Source organism: Mastomys coucha, unplaced genomic scaffold, assembly GCF_008632895.1.
Source record: "Mastomys coucha isolate ucsf_1 unplaced genomic scaffold, UCSF_Mcou_1 pScaffold6, whole genome shotgun sequence".
Lineage (NCBI taxonomy): Eukaryota > Metazoa > Chordata > Mammalia > Rodentia > Muridae > Mastomys > Mastomys coucha.
The window spans coordinates 89,283,892-89,289,274 of record NW_022196912.1 but is presented as its reverse complement, the minus strand read 5'-3'; the positions used below and the strand labels follow the sequence as shown (position 1 = coordinate 89,289,274).

The 5,383-nt window shown below is 42.0% G+C and overlaps 1 long non-coding RNA gene across 1 annotated transcript in view; it reads right to left on the bottom strand.

Moving 5' to 3' along the window:
* Nucleotides 1–265: 265 nt before the first annotated feature.
* The window catches only part of LOC116080524, an 11,448-nt gene continuing 6,330 nt past the window's right edge, over nt 266–5,383 (bottom strand). The window contains exons 3-4 of the long non-coding RNA XR_004114469.1: nt 793–908; nt 266–663 (exon numbers count right to left, since the gene is read on the bottom strand). This is a non-coding gene — a long non-coding RNA (uncharacterized LOC116080524). The remainder of the gene's footprint in view (nt 664–792; nt 909–5,383) is intronic.

Genomic DNA, 5,383 nt, shown 5'->3' with positions numbered 1-5,383 from the left:
AAAACAAAAACAAAAACAAAAAACAAAAACCACCACCACCATCAAAACCAAAAATCCCTTTCTTCTAATGCATCCATACACTGCTTTATGATAAAATGGGCATATTTCCATTCAATATGATGGCACTAGGGGTTGCCGGGTAATCCCTATTATCCTCTCCCCTCGATTCTGCATGCATCTCATCATTGAGATCAAGTGCACTGGTAATTAGTGTTTTCTATTAACATCTTCACTATAAACAGTTCAGGCATTTAGAAACAAAATATCAATGAACTTAACAGTTACTTTTTAATTCATTTTATAAATGAGCAACTGAGAATTTTGCTCCAAGTGGTCACCGGTGTAGCCCATCCCATAGATGGCATTCTCCGAAGTGTAAGGCACAATGTGGTAGGAATGCAGCTCTTCATAGTAGAGAGACTGGGAACAGCACTCCTGTACCATAAACTTCAGCCGTTTTCTTGTATCGGAATAAGCAGTCTTATAGCAGGGAGCTTCCTTGAAGTATTCATAGCTCTCTTTCTCCGTCTCTAGGTGTATCTTCCTCAGCAAATTGTTAATTAACACAGACCTTCTTAGGTAGGTTTCTGGGTCTTCAAGAAACCTGAGCTTCTCCAGAGACAGTTTGAGGATACAAGTCCTGTCTTCGGGTAATATCAGGTGCTAGGAAGCAAACAGAGCCATTACTCTCCACACGGGACACTGAAAACTAGAGCTTTTCCTATCAACGACATTCGGGGTGGGGGTGGGGGTCGTGGTGGGGGAAGACTTGGGAGAAAAGCAAACCCTTACTTTTGGAAAATACCCATGGTAATCTTGATGTAAATCTTCTTCTTCTGCATATTTTCTCTTAAAGTAGGCTACTTTCGACGTTGTTAATGAATATGATAGTACTTCTCTTGGATAAGCTAAAACAGAAAAACGGTTGGAGAAAGGTCAGGCGGCATTGTGGCAAAGAGCATTTCATCATATAGACACCATTCGTAAGCAGAAATCCGGCCACCCCAGAGATTTCCACCTGTTCACCAAACAGCACAGTCGTTGGCAATTGTCTTAAGGTCACAATACTATTGGCAGAGAAATGCCGTCTCAGACACAACATTGATGGTCTCGTTTAGAGTTCTATGTTCATTTCCTTATGCAGTCCCAAAAATCAAATTCAAGTACAATTTAATTTTATGCCTTTTCATGCCAAAACACACCAAGTTTGAAATTGATATATAAAATATAGAAGAGGTTACATGATTTTTTTCTCATTCTTTTGTTAATCATTGCAATACTCAGGAGAAAGTTAATGCTTCTAGGCTAATCAAATTGACATAAAATAGATGGTGCCCAATTATACCTTTAAAAGTAATGGCCTAATTCCTAACAACAATGAAACATTCTGTCCTGAAACCCACAGATAAATGTAGTCCTCATCAAGGAAACTTCTCTTGGTAACAGGTGGAAACCATTACAGGAAAACCAAAGCCCATCAAAGTGCAGAGTTGTGGAGCCAAAAGACACATCTCCAAGACAATCCCACACCTAAAGCTCAGGGAACATTGCAGAACAGGGGGCAGAAAGATAGTTAGAGCCAGAGGATCAAGGAGTTTCCTGTAAGATTGTGTCTCCTAGTAACATCAGAAGCTACACACAAAGTCTCACCAACATAACCGCCCAAATGTGAGCTGAGCAAGGAAAGAACCTAAGAGGCAAAGAACTGCAGGCGACTCAGGAAAGTGAGGACTGGGAGACATGGTCCTCCCTAGGGAAGAGCATTCCACTTGTCCAGTGCCAAATGTGTCATCCATGAAAATAGATAGACGAGTAACATCATATGGACTAAGAAAGTTATATAGAGAAATATACAAATACATATATGCCATGCAAAAAACAGATAAAAAGAGAGACCGTGATTTGAAGAAGAGCGAGAGAGGTGTTTTAGAGAGTTTAGACGAAAGAAAAGGAAGGGAGAAATGTTGTTATTAAAATACAATTTCAAAAATAAACAAATTTTAACTAATTGATCTAATGGTCCTGACATTTAGCATAACAGGTTAATAATGAGAAAAATGAGAGAGTATGTATATATATAATATGTCAATTACTATATATATTATATATAATTGACTGTAGTGTAATATGTAGAAAACCTTTGTTTCCTCTTTGAAAATGTGACTGCAGATGAGATAACTTTAAGGAAAACAGTTTAGAGGTTCCAGATTTCCAAGGGAGTTCCCAGAATGGACTCTAGATGGCGCTGTGGCCACAGACAGAAGCATGATCAAACTCCCAACACAGTGGCTTCTAACTCAAAGAAGAGAGAATGTAGAAAACAGAATCCAGTTTGGTATTCACTCAACCTCCATGGTCCAGAGTGGAGAGAAAGCTTACATTCGAACTTAGTTTACTTCACCCTAACCCAATAGTTCTGTTGGAACCATATGATCCACAAAATAATTAGCATATAAAGACATGTAGGTTAAGTACATTTACATTGCCATTTAATGCTTTTCCTCTAAACCCTGGAGCTTTTAAAAGCTTAAATATTAAAAAGTATGCTCTTCCATAACCTGCTTTCTGTAGTGCTTCTTTCATCTTGGAGCCATGCCCTTCTGCGTCTGCATGTTCTTCCTGAGTCAGTAAGGAAAGCTACACACCTCACCCCAAGCATCCCAAAATCTCCCCGCTGTCACCGTGGTTATAAACCCAAGAGAGCCTTAAGCTAGTGTGGGCATGTTTTACTGAGGGATTCAGGATTCAAAGCCTTGTGCATCTGACCTAAAGGAGACAATGACGTGATATACACTCGTAGCCGAAGCTCCTTGCACACAGTTCCTGGATTTGATGAACAAAACACAGTTTATGTCAATTCCTCACTTATTTGAAAGGGTTAGGGGAAAAATAAAAGAGATCAAATAAATAAAATAAATGAATCCCCCCCAAACACAGTTTTCTCTCCCTTTCTCTTTCTTCCTTCCTTCCGTCCTCTCTTTCTTTCTTAGTTTGTTTTCCTTCGTTTCTTTTTTAAGATACAGAAACTGCTAAGGTTACATTGAAAGCTATTCATCAGATAACTAGATAACAAAACTTTAGTTTATCCCTTGTGATGACTCATATTGTGTATATGCACACATGTATGAATGTTTGTGCGTGCAAACATGTGGGGTGTGTGTGTGGAGTATATGGGTATGTATATGTTCCTGTTTGTATTCCTCTACATACAGGTGCACAAACGTGTGCATGTGCAAGCAGAGGCCAGAGGTCAACATGGGTTATCTTCCATGAATGATCTCCACCTTACTCACTTGAGATGGGGGTTCTCAATGAACCTAGATTCACAATTGGGTAGACTAGCTAGCTAGTGATCCCTAGCGGGCCTCTTGCCCTCGACTTACTAGCATTCACTCGACTTGCCATAGTCTGGATTTTACACAGGTGCTTGGGCTCCAAACTCAGGTTCTCATGCTTATTTAGCAAGCACTTTACATGCTGAGCCATGCGTGTCCTCTGTCCCTCTTTAATTAATTGTCTGGCTAACTGATGTAACAGTGGTTCTCGAATGTTAACTAGCATCAGAATCTCCTGTCGGGCCTCTTAACTCCCGGGCCCTTCCTTCACCTTTCCAGCGGGTCTGGAGGGCAACTTTGGCACCAAATCCAACTGAGATCTATGCCAGCTAGCCTGGGACCACATTTGATATCCTGAGTGTTACAGCACCAGGCAACTGTACTAGTGGGCCCTAAAAGTTGAACTCAGCCAGTCAACTGACAGCCAAACAACTGGGTTGATTGATTTTGTTGTTGTGATTATTGCCTCCCTTTATCAGCTTGGGTGCTTTCCTTTTTTGCACCATGAACAAAGCCAGCTCACATTTTAATTACACAGTAAAGAATAAAGTCCATTTTCAACAGCAGTCCCCGGGTTCCCCTTAAGAGGATCAGTGTCTATTACTAACACTGGCGCTTGGGCAGGTCACAATGTCTCCTGGCAGGATCTAATGAATTACTCTAGAGAAGGGAAGAGTGAAGAAAGACTTGGAAATAAGAAGCACAACCTTGCTGTAAGCAACATTGTTTCCGTCTCTACATGTGTCCTTTATTAGATATTGGCTTGCTTTACCATCTTAAGTATGTAGCCATTTGTGAGTGACACAATGGACTGCAAATTGCAGCCTGGAGCACCAGGTGTCAAATTTACTGTTCTGTCCTCTGCTCCTCACTGATGGTCCAGGGAGGCTACTTCAACTTAACAGATCAAGATACATACATACAGAGAGAGAGAGAGAGAGACAGAGACAGAGACAGAGACAGAGACAGAGAGACAGAGAGACAGAGACAGACAGAGAGACAGAGACAGAGACAGACAGAGAGACAGAGACTGAGAGAGACAGAGAGACAGAGACAGAGAGAGATGGATGGGTGCATGGATGGATGCATGAATGCATGTATGGGTGCATGGATGGATAGACAGACAGACAGACAGATTGACTGGTTCTGGGTTCACTAAATTCCAGAAGTTATGCTAAAATATAGACCTGAGCCTGCTCCTCCTGGGCAGGGAAGGCTCTAAGTCACTCAGTTTATTGTTCTTGAGGAACGTGCCACCCACCCACCCGCCCAACACACACACACCACTGATGAAGTGCTGAGCACCTTTCTTTGGCAAGTCCCTTCACGCTGGCTGCCTGGCTCTTTGCAACGTTTTCCACATCACTTTTTGGAAGACGGTTTTAGCCATTCTGAGGCTAGAGCGTGTAGCCAACCTAAGTTGCTACATCTGTTACTTGCTGGATTAAAACTCAAAATCTTCTGAGCTGGCAGCTATGCATTGGCCGTGCCTTTCAGCCTCCTCTGAGCAAACCAGGGCCCAGAAGAGACTCTAGCTGACAGCCAGTTGTATGGCTAAGAGTTGGGGGTCTGAAAGTGGGTGCAGGCATCGATTTACTCTCGGGCTCCCTTACTTCTTAGTTGGGCGACTTTAAACCAATTGCCTAAACTCATCACAAATCTCACTTGTTTAGTGGAGTTGATCACGCACTGTGGCATCACACCTAATGTATGGTAAGCCTTATATCCAACCACAGGTCTAATAATGAGCCAATAGACCCAGACCAGATGCACAAAAGCCTAGCACTCCCCACCCTACCAGCTCTGACCTAAAGATCATTTCCACCACCCAGCCACTGGAGAGTTAGGAGTTGAAAACCTCCAGGAAGATAGCTCATTATACAAATCCCACACCAGCTCTGAGAATGTGTTCCTGGTGCATTACTTATTGGTTATACATTTGTGGCTACAGGGAAAGAGGACTGTCTTCTAAACAGCTAGCTCGTCTCCTGGATAATTCATTAGTGCTAATCAGAATAATCAAAGATGTTCACTTGTTGAGATTGAGT